General features: G+C 41.4%; 1 long non-coding RNA gene across 5 annotated transcripts in view; it reads right to left on the reverse strand.

Moving 5' to 3' along the window:
* Positions 1-18,704, reverse strand: part of LOC309646439 — a 63,578-nt gene that overhangs the window by 14,261 nt on the left and 30,613 nt on the right. For all 5 annotated transcript variants that reach the window (XR_014255353.1, XR_014255354.1, XR_014255355.1 and 2 more), the window contains one exon: positions 20-197. This is a non-coding gene — a long non-coding RNA (uncharacterized lncRNA). The remainder of the gene's footprint in view (positions 1-19; positions 198-18,704) is intronic.

The raw sequence follows: 18,704 nt of genomic DNA on the forward strand, positions 1-18,704 counted from the left end.
TTAAGTACTATCTGCTCACCTCTTGATCATGATGACCTTCTGGTCTTGGTTCACCCTGCCTCATGTGTCAGGAATAATGGTAGTGGTGTCAACGGTGAGAAGAGTGGCCTCAGGGTGATCCAAGGGAGTTGTGGGGATGTGCTGGATGCTTGATTGAAGGACAAGAGGTCCTCAGAGTGGAGGTTTCTAAGAATCACCTTTGGGAGAGAATAGAAAAACACAATGGCAGATCCCAGATTTAGCTCCCACCCTGTAAAAATCAAACCTCTACTAGTATCACACCCAATCCTCCAAGACTGGCAGTGGAAAAAGAGCCTTTATGTGGATAAGGTGCCTGACTCTCATGGCCACGACTCCCAGGGAAGAGGTCCTCTTTAATTTCCTGCCCAAGCCCTGTCCATAATGCTACTCTCTGTATCCAGTCCATCCAATGAGACCATGTTGGAGAATAGACACCCCTTAACCAGAGCACTTAGACTTCAGACAGCCTGGGCTCCCCTACTGTGTGATCCCATAACATCAGCATTTCCCCCAAACAACATAAAGGGCCATTTGAGTGTAAATGAGCATAAATGGCTGTCATTGGTCTGCATTCCCTGGACTGTCTCTATGTCACTCATCCCCATATTCTAGATCATAGTTCAGAGACTGCTACAAGATTGATGCCCAATAAATATCTGTTAAATGAATGAATGAATGGATGGGATGGATGGATGGATGGATGAATGAATTTTGCTTATGGCTCAAGGATAGCAAAAGAGAAAACAGACCCAGAAAGCTAGCTGTAACTAAGGAATCTGGCTTACAAAGTGTAACTTACTCATCTCCAGCTTGTGTTCCTCTCCAGGGTCTCCCTGCCTAGCTTCTGGCATATCCCCACATCTCTCTCTCCCTTTGCACTTGATGCACTCCAGCACAGCTAGACTTCTCAAGACAGACCCACAGGGAGAGAGAGACAGGAGTTCCCTCCCACGGTAGGCTGAATCTGCTAAGTTTCCAGATTCTGTATGAAGGGCTACATCTTCTCTGGATAATAGTCCACTCCTTTAGGGGTGTGTGCTTCCTCTAGGTCAGAAGGGAAAAGAGCTTTCACCTCCCTTGGCAATGTTCATTAGCTTCTCCTAAAGTATTCTACTGAGGATTAGCAAGAAAAAGTAGGTGATCCACTAACAGTGCCTGCCATGGGTGTGGCCAAGAGGAAAGATAGTTTCTATGGTGCATATTTGCCTATGGCCTCAGCAGGACAACCTGTCTTTATAAAACAAATAAATCTAAGATCCACACTTAGGGGGGATTATTTCCTACTTATCCTTTAAGGAGTTAAGGTTTCCATTGGCAGCCTTCACATGTACTATTCCCCTACAGAGACTTGGGGAGGGACATTTTGTGTGTCCTTTTCTGTTGTGATTTCTTTTTCTTCTGAGATGTAACAGAAGCTGAAGGAAGCAACTGCAACAGGATAGTGTTACTTAAACCCAATTCAGTCATTATTATTTTTGTAAATTTTAGAATTTTATTATGAGCCTTTAATGGGATGCTGTGCTCTTTGGCAAGCATCGTTCCTGAGCTCTGGCAATGGTGATGGATAAACCAGGGACAGTGTATCCATCCTGCTTCTTGTTCTCCATGGGTCTGAAACACATCTTCCAATGGGTCCCAAAGGGAGTTTGGCTCAGCATCTACACCAGGACTCTTGATATTGGAGCTCTTCTTGGGAAACCAAGAATTGAGGGCAGCCGCTGGGCTCCTTTCTTTTCAAGAAGTATTTTCTTCATAGCACCCACCCACTAGAGCCGTGGGTGATGGCAGCTAAGGAAGGGCCTGAGTGGGTTTAAGTGGGTTCTAGGATTGAAGCAACACAGACACGTTGAGCAGAGGAGGTGGAGGACAGTCTTTGTTCACCAGCCCCTGGCAGTGAGCTACAGATCCAGAGCAAAAACAGCAAAATGCCGTGGAGGGCAGAATCCAAAGGTGGGGAGACAGACAGCAGTACAGATGAGGGGAAGGAGTCACCAACAGGAAAGAGATGGGAGAGGTGGCAGAGACTGAGCATATGTGCCCAGTGAAGTCGAATATTTTCTTTGGAGGTTCAAATTATTCCGCGAATTTTTTTCTAGTACTTTTCCATATCTCTGGGGCCAAACATGTGCATACGACATGTCTAAAACTGATGTGTTTAAAGCAGTTTTTGGAGAAGCAGATAGAGATAAGCTTCCAACTTTTAAACATGGGAAGGGAGGATTTCTCTCTGACTCAATAATGTGACCAGTTCATTGAAACAAAGCAAGCATCAATGCATCCCCTCGCGCAGAATGTTTCAGCTTACCTTCATACACTGTCTCCAGCTGTTTCTCAGACTAAGGACTGTTTATTCTTTTTTAAATTAATTAATTAATTTACTTTAAATTTTTGGATGCATTGGGTCTTTGTTGCTGCACATGGGCTTTTCTCTAGTTGTGGCGAGCGGGGACTACTCTTTGTTGTGGTGCCTGGGCTTATTGCTGTGGCTTCCCTTGTTACAGAGCACGGGCTCTAGGCACATGGGTTTCAGCAGTTGTGGCACGTGGGCTCAGTAGTTGTGGCTCGTGGGCTCTAGAGCGCAGGCTCAGTAGTTGTGGCACACGGGCTTAGTTGCTCTGTGGCATGTGGGATCTTCCCAGACTAGGGCTTGAACCTATGTCTCCTGCATTGGCAGGCGGATTCTTAACCACTGAGCCACCAGAAAAGTCCCCAAAATTGGTCATATACTTCTAAATGAATATACTATGTCCATGTAAAAACACACAAAAAATGGGTGTTTTAAAAGTTGAAATTTTATAAGCAAAAATTCCACTACTTTCTCGCACCCCAAAGGATCGCCATAGACACCCCACTTTGGAGACCCCTGGCACAGACACAGGTCCTCTGTGGATTCAGAAGAGCAAGGGTTACTACTGACCGTGCCTGCAAGGCGCTGGATAAGTGGACCAGCGTCCCAGTGAAAGATGTTTCCAGAGTACGGAAACACACAGGGATGTCTGAATGGTGTTGGGGGACAGTGAATGAACCATGGGGCTGGAAGTGACTGAGGTTCTGGGCCTCAGTGTTAGAGCTAATAATAGAAGTATGGTAGCCAGGAGAGGAAGCTAGTCTTTGGGGAAAAGATAAATAATGTGAAAAGCAGCCATCTGAGGGGAGCTAACCTTATACAGGGTGAGCAAATGACAGCTGACTCTGGATTTCATGTCAGCGTGGGAGAAGAACATGAGATTTTGGTAGGTGCCACTTAAGGCAGATCTTGTGGTGTGGTTTGAAGAGACAAGTCAGGAGTTCCTGGCTCAAAATCTCCCCCCCCCAGTGACTGTCACACTGCCTGAAATTTCTCTTTTGAAAATTAATCATTGTCAGTTAAAGGGCTGGAAGCCCCAATTAAAACACAATCCCCCCCCCAACAGAAGTAAGGTCTTCATTTTTTGTGAGTTAATACCTCAAAGGGGACAGGTTGCTGAGAGGAAAACACTATAGAAATATAGTGGGGAAGCTGGAGGTGAGAGAGAGTAGGAACCCCAAGAGGAGAAAAGGTTGTACTAAACAGGAGAGGTGAGAGGGCATGGGATCTACTGAAGGGAATTTTATGCTCATAATCTGCACGTGGCATCTTGGATTCTGCACTGAATTTTATATGTATATGTTTATAAATTACATAGCATATAATTAATACATACAATTATATATATTAACCACCTTATGAGAAAACACACACATACATATATTACATAATGCAATCATATATAACACACACATAAAATGTATAATTATATGTAATATGTCTTTTTGAGTATATATAATATATATATTTCTGAATTTTCTTATAATTTTTCTCTTGTGAGAAAACAGGTATACATATATTTGATATATAATATAATTAATATATATAATTCTATTCAGTTGAAATGATAAAAAGAATAACATAATTATTATACTATAATTATAAATATATGTGTCATATGTGTGTGTTTTCTCACAAGGTGGTTTCCAGCAAGAGAAAAATTATAAGAAAACTCAGAAATAACCATTTTTCCGGATATAAGTAGTTTTAACCATTTATTTTCTAAGCCTAAAAGCAAGAGAAGAAATCATAAGGGAAAGGATCCAATAGATTTAAATAGGTAATTTCAAAATTCTGTAAAAAAGGGAAAACACCACCAAAATTAAGATTGAAAGGCAAACTGAAGAAAACATTTGCAGTAAATACAACAAAGAGTTGCTCTCTCCGCTGTATAAAGATGTCAAGCAATTCAATGAGAAAAACACAAAGAACTCAATATAAACAGGCAAGGGTATTATACAGACAATTCATAAAAGAGGAACTCTCACTAGTCATTGATTACAAGGACCATGAGGAAGGGACCATGTCTGTGTGTTCACCATTGCAGCCCCAGTGCCTGGGTCAGTGCTGAGTCACCTATTCAGTAAATATTTGTTGAATGATTGATTTAATGAATGAACTAATTAATACAAGACAAAGTCAATCTTGAGGTAATCAAAGGAATGAAAATTAAATTTTTTTTTGTCCATCACTAGAGCAAATACTTTCTAAATGGAGTAATATCCAATGAGTATAGTAATTAAGTATAGTGAAAGGACTTTCTCATGGGAATCGATGGTGACGTCATAGGAAAGCAATCACCTCCTTCTTATGCGTGGGAAGATCACGCCTCCTCACGCTGCCTCACCTCCTTGGAGTCAGAACTAGCTGTGTAACTAGTTCTGCCCATTGGGTTATGGGCAGAGGTGATGTGTGTTACTTCTGGACTGAAGCACTTAGGAACCTTGCTCTGAAGATGTGATCACAGAAGAGGCCCCCGTTGGGAAGTTGGAGCCAAAAGACTGAACAGCCTGGATTGCTGAATCCGCAGAAGGAAGACGGCAGCTTCAGAGGGTAACCTGAACCCAAAGATGATTTTGTATGACTAGGAAGTAAATTCTTATTTTGTTAGGTCATTGAGATACTAGAGCTGCTTTTACCATGGCACACCTCACCTATTTTGATTAATATACTTATTTCATTCTGTTCATGAATATCTATTGAGCTAAGCACCTACTAGAAGACAGACCCAGAAATTCCATTTATGAGGAAAAAGAAACTCATCCTAAATATGGAAAAGGATATTTATACATGAAGATGCTCATTGTAAGGTTATTTTAAAACCCAGCATTTCCATAATAGAACAGCAAGTTACAAAAGAAAAACATTTCACATGCACTTAGTAGATATTTATAAAGAAGATGTAATAACATGGGAAAATATTTGTGACTGTCATCCTCCTAAATTTCCTATACATATAAAAAAAAGATTGAAAGAAAAAACACTGAAAATGTTGAAGTGTGGTTTTGCTGAGTAATGAAAATTATGATCATTTTTCCTGCTTATTTCTTTCTACAGTTTAAAATTTTCTAAGTATTTAAAAATAAATTGGTATCAATTTTCATAATGAAAAGCAATCCTTCTCTCCCAATGTTTAGATTTATAACAAATAGGTCATTTTATTATATCTTATTGTTAAGATTTTTCTTAACTTTGGAAACAAATCTTTCCCAAGTTGCTGTAAAATCCAAATGGTGGATGATCTTTATATTTTTTGCTCCTTTTTTGGTGTATATGCAGAAATTGCAAGTTTTAAAGAAAAAAAGTTCTATCCATTCATCTCTTTTAAAGGCATTGCAGACTGCTTATTGATGTTTTAAAAATAGAATCTGATCTTGAACAAGACCCTCCTCCTCTCTGGAACCCATTGTCTTTGTCTGAACAATGGGAGGCTGGGTCTAATGATCTCTTAGACCCCTGCCAGCTCTAGCAGTCAAGTGAAATAAGAAGTTAATAAGTTCATATGTCAGAGGTGTCATTCAAGCAGGTTTTGGAAAACACTTGTTTCATTAGTTTTGTGAACAGGTATCTATGGAAACAACTTATATTTGTACTCAAGGGAGATAATCATTTATGAATTTATCTCCATACAATCTTCACAAAGATAAGCTGTGCTGGAGCTAAGCTTCTAACAGCCTGTACCGGAAGATGCAGTTTTACACCCTTCTTAGTAGAATCAAGTAAAAATCATCCTGATCAACTGAGATATCATCAGAGTTTCAGAGACTGGAAGGTTTCATTTGAAATTAAACCACAAGGATCTGGAGAGTCAGAGCATTCACTAGACACAATTTTTTAAAACTTGAGGAAAACAGTCTGGAATGGTGGCAGAACTAGCCAAGTAACCATGGAAAACAGGAGAGAAAAACTAGATGCAAGCAGCATCATTTTTCATTCAACCTGGGTCATTTTTATCCAGTGATTCTGGAATGACCCACTCACTTCCTAATTAGCTGCTCCTCTCTGGGCCTGAGCTTCTGCATGTAGAAAATGAGGGACCTGAACCAGATGACATCTAAGGTAGCTAATAATACAAAGATTGAGCTAGCGTTTAGTATTTTTGCTATCATGTGATGACCTTCAGCACTGATTAAAAACAAAACAAAACCCAGGTTATGTGCAAAGAGGTATTTCTATGCTTTGATATTGTCTAACAAGCAGAAATGGTATCTTCTTGACTCCTAGCTGTGTTGTTCAGGACTCTGGCTGCCAATGACAAAAGCTGAACGTGATTTAGCTTATCTGGAAAGGGGGAGCCTTGGCTCATGTAACCAAATCACTGAAAGAACGTGGGTCAGGTGACAAAGGACAATGGATTCAGGGACTCAAACTCCGTCAGGACTCTCCATGCCCTTTGGGTGTCAGGGGCTAGACCAGTTTCACCATGTCGTGAGGAACATGGCTATGGACAGCTCTGGGCTCACATTTCTGCAGCGTAGGACCAGAAAGGAAAATTAGCTCTCTTCTTCAGGTAAGTCAGGTCAAGACACTGACTGCACAGCCTGGGTCACCGCCCGACACCTGAGTCAGTCACCATGCCCAGAGGCAGGAAATATGATGGTCTGCCTCGTCGTTTGCCCAGTCTTTGTTGTCACGAAGATTTGAGTATATTATTAGGAGTTGAAGGAAAAGATGCTGAACAGGGAAACATAGCTGCTGCACTGGTTTTCTATTTCTTGCCATGCAGCAAGTTATCACAGACTTAACAGCTTAAAACAGCCCTCATCTGTGAGTTCACAGTGCTATAAGTCAGAAGGCTGTGCTCGGCACGACTGGCTTCTCTGCTCAGGATTTCACAAGGTTAAAAGGTGTCCACGAGGTTTTGTTCTCCTTGGTAGCTCAAGGTCATCTTCCAAAGTCACGTGGTTGTAGAGTATTCAGTTCCTTGTGGTGTACACCTGAGGTCCCCATTTCTTTGGTGGCTGCTCTCAGCTCCTAAAGGCCACTCACATCCTTTGCCACACGGTCCCCTCCATCTTCAAGCCAGCCAGTGTTGAATCTGTCTCACTCATCGAGTCTTTTTCACGAGGAAGAGCCCAGGTCCTTTTAAGGGTTCATCTGATTAGATCAGCCCTGGCCCCAGGATAATCTCCTGATCTTAAAGTCAACTGATTTGACACCTTAATTACATCTGCAAAATCCCTTTGCAACAGTACCTAGCTTAGTGTTTGACTGAATAACTAGGAGAAGGTAGATACTGGGGGAGGGGAGGGTGGGGATTGGGGACCCCCCTTAGAATTCTGCCAACTACCACTGCTACATGAGCTTAGGAAGTTTAAACCAGTCTTGAGTAGACCTATTTCAAAAGGCCAATCATTCCAAGACTAAGTCTGCCTAACTCTTGGGCAACTAATTCATTTATCAGACTGGTTGCTTGGCTCATGTAATCAAAATAACTTGATTAAATAGATTTTTTAGTATTAATCTGATTGCCAACTTTAGGAAGATGGAATGTAAACTAAAAAACAGAGCCTACTTACTTAAAAGCATGTTTTAAACACTTTCTGCATGCTCCTGCTCTAGAACATGAACTGCTTGATCCCCTAAATGCAGTTCAGTCCCCCTGTTATACACCTTCACGGAACCCTATTCTTTTCACTTGCAATGCTCCTCAGTGCTTATTCAACACCAGTCCTACTAGGCTATATACTGATGATGCAGAATCTGTGTTTCCTGTTTAATGCATAACATAGCATAGTGCCTGGCACATAAGATAAATATTTCTAGAACGAAGAGGAGCGGTGTCATGCCATGCCTCAGTGTGTACTTCTGTGCTTAGGGCGGTGCCAGCACATGGCAGGTGTTCCATCAAAGTGAAAGGAAGGGAGAGAAGAAGGGGAGAGAGGAGGAATGGAGGACACAGCGCTGGGCCTTACAAGGAAAACAGCTAACTTGTGTCCTTCTGACTTGATCAAACAGTACAATTTCTCAGCATTTTACTTCCAAGAAAAATTGTATGCGGTGATCCAACTATTTCAAACTGTTTTTGAAACTCTCCAAGCCTATGGAGCACAAGGGGCAAAGGGTCCTCACACCAAAGGTTGGCGTCACTGCACCCTGAGGGCGTTAGCGGGGCCGGGCTCCAGACCGAGGGACTGGCCGCCAAACTGTTGGGTCCGTCTGCTTTACCCCGAGCACAGACACTTGCCCACTTCAGGACTCTGCACATGTGGACGGGCCTGGAGTCAGTTACTCCTGGAGCAAAGCAAATACTCTCCTCCCCGGGCCAACAGCACACAGGCAGGAAGGCAACCCTGACTCACGGAACCTGGCACTGATTATAGAAGAGAGTTCTTACCACTCCGGGAGGTCAATCTCACTTATATATTAACTATCCCCCTGGCCCTGGGGATCTGGCTTTGGAGAGGGTCTCAAGATTTCGGACATCTCAGAAAAAAGCATATATTCTGTGTCCAAAATGTTGATTAAAATGTACAAACAGACCGTCTTCGCTGAAGGAAATTTGGGAAGTACCTTCCACGGTCATTGTCAATGACCTTGTGTTGGTCTTCCCTGCCAGCCCCTCCTCACCCCCTTCTCCCCAGCCTCACTCAGAGCTCTGCCCCTCTCTTAACCTTGTGGTTGAAGTCTAACAGACAAGCGCACACACGTTCTCCTATCTAAGTGATGTAAGATGTTCTGCCTTTTGTTTCTCTGATGCATCAATGGGAAGGAAGCTATTCATAGACCCAGGAACAAGTGAGGGACCATTGGGAAGGATGGGTTTTCAAATCTCTATCCCAGATCATCCTTCCTCATTCACTTGCTTATTGTGATTGGCTGAATGTTTGTGGCCTGCAAAATTCATCTGATGAAGCCCTAACCACCAAAGTGATGGTATTTAGAGGTGGGTCCTACAAGAGGTGATAGTCATGAAAGTAGGACCCTCAAGATGAGATTAGTGCCCTTTTAAGAGGAGAAAGAGAGAGCTCTCAGTCTCTCTTCACACGCATGCACAGGGCATAGGCCATGTGAGCACATAGCTAGAAGTGTGTCTGTCTGTCTACAAGCCAACAAGCAGGCTTTCACCAGGACCTGAATCTGCTGGCACCTTGATCTTGGACTTCCCTGCCTCCAGAACTGTGACCAATAAAGCCACCCAGTCTACGGTACTTTGTTATAGCAACCCGAGCTGGCTAAGACACTTATATTGCTGCAATTAATTATTTGTTTGATGACAGATTCCTCCCTTATATTACAGCTCTCCAAGAGCCAGTCTTATTCACCTTTGCCCCTCATGGTGCCTAACCACAGGTACCTGACTGTATAGACGCTTATTAAATGTTTGTTAAACCTTAAATTCTGTGCTAAGGAGTTTGGACTTGAACAACAAAGACAGTTGGAGTTTTTGAATGGGGAGTGTTATTAGCTGTGTATTATCAAGCAAATGACTTGTCCTTTGGAATCTCAGGTTTCTGGTAAGAGGAATTAGGTTGCCCAAGGGAAAAAAGATGTGCAAATTCTCTGAACAGCATAATTCATTGCATAACTGTATGAGAGCCATAGCATTTCGTGTTTGCCTTTCTGCACTCCTCACAAGGCAAGAAAATCTGCTAAAAGACCACTCTGTGAAGCTCATTTTATTTCTGTTTATTTAAGCTGGACTACCCTGTGACTGAGTAATTCTCTCTAACCGTATGCTGTTGCTGCCTAGGCAGAGAAAGTGTCCAAATGTGGAGGGGATTTGAAACCCTTTATTATGGGAAAAAAATCTCCCATCGTGCCTTGCAACTTTACTCCTAGGCAATAAATGCAGATTCCTTTCTAAATAGTTTAAAATTCACTTTGCAATCCAAAAACTACTGAAGGGGATGAAACCTTGAGTTTAAATGTGTCAAATATGCTTTAGCAGCAAAAAAGGCTATTGAAACACAGACACACACACACCCATGCTTGCTCCTGTTGTTGCCATTCCATCCTGAGGATTACTTAGTTTAGAAAGCCCACAATGCACTAAACAATTCCTATAAAATGTCCTAGCTGGGGAGTTAGCTATGTGATAAGGATTCCCATATATGGGAGTGTGTGTGACTAAGCGCTGAGAGAAAATATGGCAGAGACGGCTGGCTACAAATCTGGGATAATTCCCTGAGAAGGAAAAAAAGAAGAAGGAAGGATAACAAAACCCGCGGTGCACAGGAAATGCCTGGCTCACAGAAGGGTGAGCACATTTGTGTGGGAAAACGCACAATCCGGCCAGCGCCAGTTCCCAGTGGAAAGATGTCTTCAAAATGCTCTCTCCCCATTTGCACCCTTTCAGATGCCTAAGAGCCTCTTCGGGGACTTTTGAAAGAGACCCTGGCCCTTCAGGCCAGGACATTTTGAACAGCCTTTCTCACAGGCTTAGCTCTGTGCTCCTTGCAAACTGCTAAATCCCTCAACCTCTAAATTTTGTTTTGAAGTCATAAATTTCTCTCCAGGCCTCTTGGTTTTGAGAAACCAGCACAGCATGTTTCATTTGTGGACAACTGGAAGAAAGCAGATTTATTGACAATTTTTTTTTTAAAAAAGATTTTTTAACTTTCGTTGGCTTTTAATTTTGCATAAAGGTATGCCCCCTCTGCCAGATGTAGGAAAGTGCAATGGAATTAGAGTAGCTTAATCCTCAGAATTGCACTGGTGTGCTAGTCTAAAAATATCTCGACCGGCTAAAATGTTGGGCTGAATTAACAAAATATAAATGAGGAGAAAGGAATGTAATATCCTTCACTTAGCTTCAAAAATTCAGCGGCACGAGTGCATTTAGGGGTTTATCTACTAGTAAGTCTACTGGTCCCCGCCCGATTTCCCCGCAGACAGGCCGCTGGGGGTGGGTTCAGGGGGGCCCAGATCACAGCCCCAGCCCTGCCCCTGGCACAGATATATGTTTGGGGCAAGTCACTTCACTGAACCTCAGCGTTCTCACTTGAAAAGTGAGAAAAAACAAGAAATCTTTCCCCAGAGATGGGTAAAGATTAAATGAGATGACAAATGTGAAGCATTGATCACTAAGTTCTCACCAAATGAACACCTGTTGTTACTAGGTCATCTGTCTCTGCATAGGCACCACTTTGGAGGACAAATTGATCAGTGGGCTCCCATCAGCTTTTAGTATTTCTGCTCTAAACCAAATCTGTAAGGGTCAATACATTGAAAATGTTAAAGCCAAACATGAGTTTCTTTGGAAACTCAATTTAATGCACACAATCTGAAGAACCTTGAAACCATTCACAGGGTTTCAATACTTAACCACATATATTTTTAATATATCAGTCAATATCCTTATATCAATCTTTCTTGTAAGTCCCAGCTTGAGTGTCAAGATCACTGCCCCCATCACCCACCCTCTTGGTAGGCTGGTGGCTAGAAGCAGCTCATGGCCCAGGTAGAGCTGCTATCAATCCTCTTCATGTCTGTTGTCTCATTCCTGCTCATGTTAATATGTTAATTCACATTTCTTTCCTTTTCTCCTGTTTTCTCTCTCTCTCTCTCTCTCTTGCCCTCTCTCTCTCTGGTACTTAGAGACATTAAGTTTTCAGACTAATGCTGCTACTACTACATTTCCTTTTTATAGTGACTGCCTGGGTTCAAACCCTCTGTTATGTAAATCTTCTAACCTCCCTGTGCCTCCATTTCCCTATCTGTAAAATGACCTGAAGCAAGAAAAGACCTGCTTCCTGACAGTGTTAGAAAGGGACATCCATTTGTGCTGTGTTCGAGGGCCACGAGGCACAATGGAAAGAGCGAGAGCTTAGACCTGGAGGTGCCTCCTTCAAATCTCAGCTCAACCATTTTCCAGCTGTGTGGACGTGAACAGTTATTTCATGTCTCTTGGCCTGATTTCTCATTTGTAACACAGAGCAGCAGACTGTTGCTGCTTACCCCATATCCATTTCCTGTTTTTTTTTTTTTTTTTAACCAATAAAACCCTGAATTTGTTTGGAGCTGAAAAGTGCCCAGATATAATTTTTCATTTCCACTCTTCCATCTGATACTGGCCATGAGCTGTAAGGAGAAACCACTGAGTACAGCTGATAGAAGGTTGTCTCTAAAGGACAGCCTGGGCTGCCATGAACTTCTCCCTTTGCCTTTTATCTTCTTTCCCCTAGAACCTGGGTACAATGCCTGGAGGGACAGCAAGCCACCCCGTAACCATAAGGTGACAAACATGAGGATGAAGCCTATACACTAAGGATGGCTGAACAGAAAGAGAAAAACCCTCCTCTAATCGCCTCACAGGGTTCCCGAGCACCGGGCTGCCCACCTCCAAGCTTGCAAAATAAGTTGCAATTCAAATAGATCCCTATCTTTTAAGTCTTTGTTGGTCAGTTTGTCTGTTATTTGCAGTCAGACTCTTCTCAAAACAGGTACCCACAGGAACTAAAATGATACTTGCTTCCCAGGATCCCTGTGACAGTAAAGTAGGTTAGGTACCTAAAGTGTTTAGCGTGATTTCCTGGCACATGGCAGACTTCCAATAACTGTTTATTCCCTTCTTCCCTTTCCCATCATCACATTTTGAATTCTCCTTGATACGGGTAATTATCAGAGCTACTGGGGGGCCGTCTCAGATATTTTGCTCTTAATGTGTCCCTAAGTGTGAGTTGCCCAACTGAACGTGATCCCACAGTCTGATGTCACATCCCGAAGCACATGTTTCTAGGCTGCCTTCCTAGAGCAGAGTCCCAGGAGAAGGGGCACTAAAGGTCAGGCATTCTCTGCATTAGTACAGGGCATTTATGACAAAGTCCAACCTCCATATTTCAGGACTGACGTCCCTACTGAGAAAAAGGTCTGAAAACCACTGTCGTGTTGGTTACCTTTATATGTTTAGCTTAAAAAAGCAAAGGTACAAGGGAAACATGGCAGCTTTCTTCAAATATCACTTAGGCCCCTGGGGAGACTTGGCCAAGTATTAGCTGTGTGGACAGCTTCTGAAAACCCTTCCAGTTCTAGATGAGATGCATTGTGGATCACGGGCTTTGAAAGGATGACCATGATATATTCTCAGCAAGTGTTTAGTGAATTGATTAATTAATTAATGAGTTAGGTATTTAGTCCTGATGTTTCTATGGGTAAATGCAGCTTGAGTCCCAATACCCAACTTATTGATGAGAATATGCCCTGTGTGAAATGGGGGTCACCTGGCTTTGGGGTCATCTGAAATCCAGCCTCTCCCTGATGAGCCCCTTTCTGGGACTGTCCAGGGAAAACCACCTTGAAGGGTCAAGGCCTACAGCCTTCCCCAGCCCAATTTCAAAGGCAGTGACTCTATAACTTAAATTGCAAAGGCCAGAAGGACTGGTTTATGCTCACTTTTCTGAGACAGTTGTTTTATTTCAGCTGAGTTAGCATCACACATTTTTGGCATCTCCTCCAAGAAGTCTATTCAGTAGGCCAGAAGCATATGAAACGGAGCCTTTGCCCTCAGAAATGGCATACTGACTGTACTTAGAGTTATTAAATCTTGAATGAATGGAAGAGAAAATGTCATAATCTTACCAGTGGAGAAGAGAAAGCACACACAAAATCTCCTAATGTGAAGACAGCATGTTGGGAAATGAAGCAAAAGGGAATTTTTCATTACTTGTATCTGGGTTTTATGTTGTAGTGAGAAGTACTGCCTACTACAGTTGGTTTTATGTACACCTCCTCTATAACTACCTAAGGACTCCATTGGCCAAGAATTTAATCAAATACCTTGGTTTCTAGTTAGTAGATTTGTGGCAAGCATCAGTGACCAAAAAAAAAAAAAAAAAAAAAAAAAAAATCTGAAGTATTTCCACCTACTTGGATGCAGTAAATGTTCCCTTCTCAAATTCAGGTTGAAAAGAAGGAATTCTCTGATGGAAACAAGGGAATGAGTTCTCTCACTTTTTATTTTTTGACTTAGACAACACATTCATTTTATTGAGGACTCAGCATTAAGTTTGAAGTTCCAAACATTGGAACTCATTTTTGAGGTGATATTGGAAAATGGCATCACATTTTTTAAATGAACTTTTTCCACTATCCATAAAAGTCAGCTGAAACTTTTCCCATCATTCTTCATTCCTATGCCCTGCCCCAAATTTACCTTTCTATTCTCAAATTTCAAATAAAACCCTCTTTCACAAATTATGAGAAATTTTGAAAAATGAAATTAAGCCACATGACTTTGGCAATGAGGGGAAGGATGAGGTTTGCCTGTATGCTTTCATTATGACTTATTTGGATCATCTAAAAAGCTCTGCATTTTTTTCTCTTTGTAAAACTTTTTAAAAATTGTTAAAAATTAAAAAAAAATTTACAATTTTAAAAGATTACACTCCATTTATAGTTATTACAAAATATTGGCTATATTCCCCATGTTGTACAATACATCCTTGTAGCCTATATTACACCCAATAGTTTGTACCTCTCACTCCCCCACCCCATATTCCCCCTCTTGCACTGGTAACTACTAGTTTGTTCTCTATATCTGTGAGTGAGTCTGCTTCTTTTTTGTTTTATTCACTAGTTTGCTGTATTTTTTAGGTTCCACATGTAAGTGATATCATACAGTATTTGTCTTTCTCTGTCTGACTTATTTCACTTAGCATAATGCCCTCCAAGCCCATCCATGTTGCTGCAAATGGATTCCATTGTATGTGTGTGTGTGTGTGTGTGTGTGTGTGTGTGTGTGTATACACATATATATATCTCACATCTTCTTTATCCATTCATCTGTTGATGGACACTTAGGTTGCTTCCATACCTTGGCAATTGTAAACGGTGCTGCTGTGAATACTGGGGTGCATGCATCTTTTTGAATTACTGTTTTTGTTTTTTTCAGATATACACCCAAGAGTGGAATTGCTGGGTCTATGACTAGAAAACTGGTAGTTCTATTTTTAGTTTTTTGAGAAACCTCCATATTGTTCTCCACAGTGGCTGCACCAATTTACATTCCCACCAATAGTGTATGAGGGTTCCCTTTTCTCCACATCCTTGCCAACATTTGTTATTTGTGTTCTTTTTGACCCCCCATTCTGATAGGGTCAGGTGATATCTCATTGTGGTTTCGATTTGCATTTCCCTGATGATTAGTGATGCTGAACATCTTTTCATGTGCCTGTTGGCCATCTGTATTTCCTCTTTGGAAAAATGTCCATTCAGTCCTTCTGCCCATTTTTTTTTTTAATTTTTTTTTAATTTATTTTTGGCTGCACTGGGTCTTCATTGCTGCTCGCGGACCTGCCCATTTTTTAACTGATTTGTTTGGGGGTGTTTTGGTTTTTTTTATCCCCACCCCACCACGGTTTTCCCCCCTTGGTGTCCATACGTTTGTTCTCTACATCTGTGTCTCAACTTCTGCCCTGCAACCCGGTTCATCTGTACCATTTTTCTAGGTTCCACATACATGCGTTAATATACGATATTTGTTTTTCTCTTTCTGACTTACTTCACTCTGTATGACAGTCTCTAGATCCATCCACGTCTCAACAAATGACTCAGTTTCGTTCTTTTTTATGGCTGAGTAATATTCCATTGTATATATGTACCACATCTTCTTTATCCATTCGTCTGTCGATGAGCATTTAGATTGCTTCCATGTCCTGGCTATTGTAAATAGTGCTGCAATGAACATTGGGGTGCATGTGTCTTTTTGAATTCTGGTTTTCTCTGGGTATATGCCCAGTAGTGGGATTGCTGGATCATATGATAATTCTATTTTTAGTTTTTTAAGGAACCTCAATACTGTTCTCCATAGTGGCTGTATCAATTTACATTCCCACCAACAGTGCAAGAGGGTTCCCTTTTCTCCACACCCTCTCCAGCATTTGTTGTTTGTAGATTTTCTGATGACGCCCATTCTAACTGGTGTGAGGTGACACCTCATTGTAGTTTTGATTTGCATTTCTCTAATAATTAGTCATGTTGAGCAGCTTTTCATATGCTTATTGGCCATCTGTATGTCTTCTTTGGAGAAATGTCTATTTAGGTCTTCTGCCCATTTTTGGATTGGGTTGTTTGTTTCTTTAATATTGAGCTGCATGAGCTGTTTATATATTTTGGAGATTAATCCTTTGTCTATTGATTCGTTTGTGAATATTTTCTCCCATTCTGAGGGTTGTCTTTTTGTCTTGTTTATGGTTTCCTTTGCTGTGCAAAAAAATATTGCTGTGATTTATGTCTATGAGAGTTCTGCCTATGTTTTCCTTTAGGAATTTTAAGAATATCCAGTCTTACATTTAGGTCTTTAATCCATTTTGAGTTTATTTTTGTATAAGGTGTTAGATAATATTCTAATTTCATTCTTTTACATGGAGCTGTCCAGTTTCCCCAGCACCACCTATTGAAGAGACTGTTTTCTCCATTGTGTATTCTTGCCTTCTTTGTTGTAGATTAATTGACCATAAGTGCATGGGTTTATTTCTGGCCTCTCTATCCTGTTCCAGTGATCTATGTGTCTCTTTTTGTGCCCGTATCATACTCTTTTGATTACTCTATCATTATAGTATAGTCTGAAGTCAGGGAACATGATTCCTCCAGCTCTGTTCTTCTTTCTGTTCTTTCTTTTTGGTTATACAGGGTCTTATGTGTTTCCATACAAACTTTAAAATTATTTGTTATAGTTCTGTGAAAAATGTCACTGGTTATTTTGATAGGGATTGCACTGAATCTGTAGATTGCCTTGGGTAGTATGGTATTTTTAACAATATTGATTCTTCCAATCCAAGAACACAGCATATCTTTCCATCTTGTGGAAAGATTGTGTCATCTTCAATTTCTTTCAACATCTTACAGTTTTCGGAGTACAGGCCTTTTGCCTCCTTAGGTAGGTTTATTCCCAGGTATTTCACCCTTTTTGATGTGATGGTAAATGGGACTGCCTTCTTAATTTCTCTTTCTGATATTCCATTGTTAGTGTATAGGAATGCAACAGATTTCTGTATATGAATTTTGTATCATGCAACTTTACCGAATTCATTGATGAGCTCTAGTAGTTCTTTACTGACATCTTTAGGATTTTCTATATATAGTATCATGTCATCTGCCAACAGTGACAGTTTTACTTCGTTTTCTTCCAATTTGGATCCCTTTTAGTTCTTTTTCTTGTCTGATTGCTGTGTCTAGGACTTCCAAAACTATGTTGAATAAAGTTGGTGAGAGTGGACGTCCTTGTTTTGTTCCTGATCTTAGAGGAAATGCTTTCAGCTCTTCACCATTGAGTATGATGTTAGTTGTGGGTTTGTTGTATATGGCCTTTATTATGTTGAGGTATGTTTCCTCTATGCCTGCTTTCTGGAGAGTTTTTATCATAAATGGACGTTGGATTTTATCAGAAGCTTTTTCTGCATCTATTGAGATGATCATATGGTTTTTATTCTTCAGTTTGTTAATGTGGTGTATCACATTGATTGATTTGCAGATATTGAAAAATCCTTGCATCCCTGGGATAAATCCCACTTGATCATGGTGTATGATCCTTTTAATGTATTGTTGGATTCAGTTTGCTAGTATTTTGTTGAGGATTTTTGTGTCTTTGTTCATCAGTGCTATTAATCTTTTTTTGTGATATCTTTGTCTGGTTTTGGTATCAGGGTGATGGTGGCCTCATAGAATGAGTTTGGAAGTATTCAGTCCCCTGCAATTTTTTGGAATATTTTCAGAAAGATAGATGTTAACTCTTCTCTAATTGTTTGGTAGAATTCACCTGTGAAGCCATCTGGTCCCGTATTTAAAAAGCCCTGTATTTTATACATTGTATTTTCTTTAAATCTTGTAAAAATGGGTAGCATGCATCCTTTGGGGAAAGCAGGAGGAAGTCATGTGAAAATGAATTTGTTCCTCAGATGCACATCGGAGCCCTCTGCCAGCCTGGTAGTGTGTGATCTGAACTGCTGCATGCTGCAAGGGAAGCAGTGGAGAGTGGGGACTAAGTAGGAGCTGAGTCCACCATACTTAGGGCTTGTCAGACAGCAGCAGGGGTCTTGCGTTCGTCTTTGAGGGCCACATTTTAGCCCAGGCACTTCAAAACAAGAGACTCTCCAGAGGGGCCGAAGGGCAGAATCCAGCTGAGGTGCTCTTAAAGGAGCGACTGGTGTCCTGCGTTAAGAGACGGCCCAACGGGGGCAGAGTGGCTGCCCCAATGCTTGAAGCTCTGTCACAAGCGAGGGGAGGTGTGGTCAGGTTTAACATGCAACAGCAGCTAGATCAGAGTGGAAGGAAGAAGATATGAGAAGTTGATCTCAGATTGTTGGAGGAGGTCATGGAGAGGATGTGACCACTGGTTGACCCACAAGCTGCACCCAGGTAATCAGAGGCTCCTCACCCCCTCCCCTGTCCTTGGAAT

The sequence above is a fragment of the Balaenoptera physalus genome (genome assembly GCF_965194825.1).
Source record: "Balaenoptera physalus genome assembly, chromosome: 17".
Taxonomy (NCBI): Eukaryota; Metazoa; Chordata; class Mammalia; order Artiodactyla; family Balaenopteridae; genus Balaenoptera; species Balaenoptera physalus.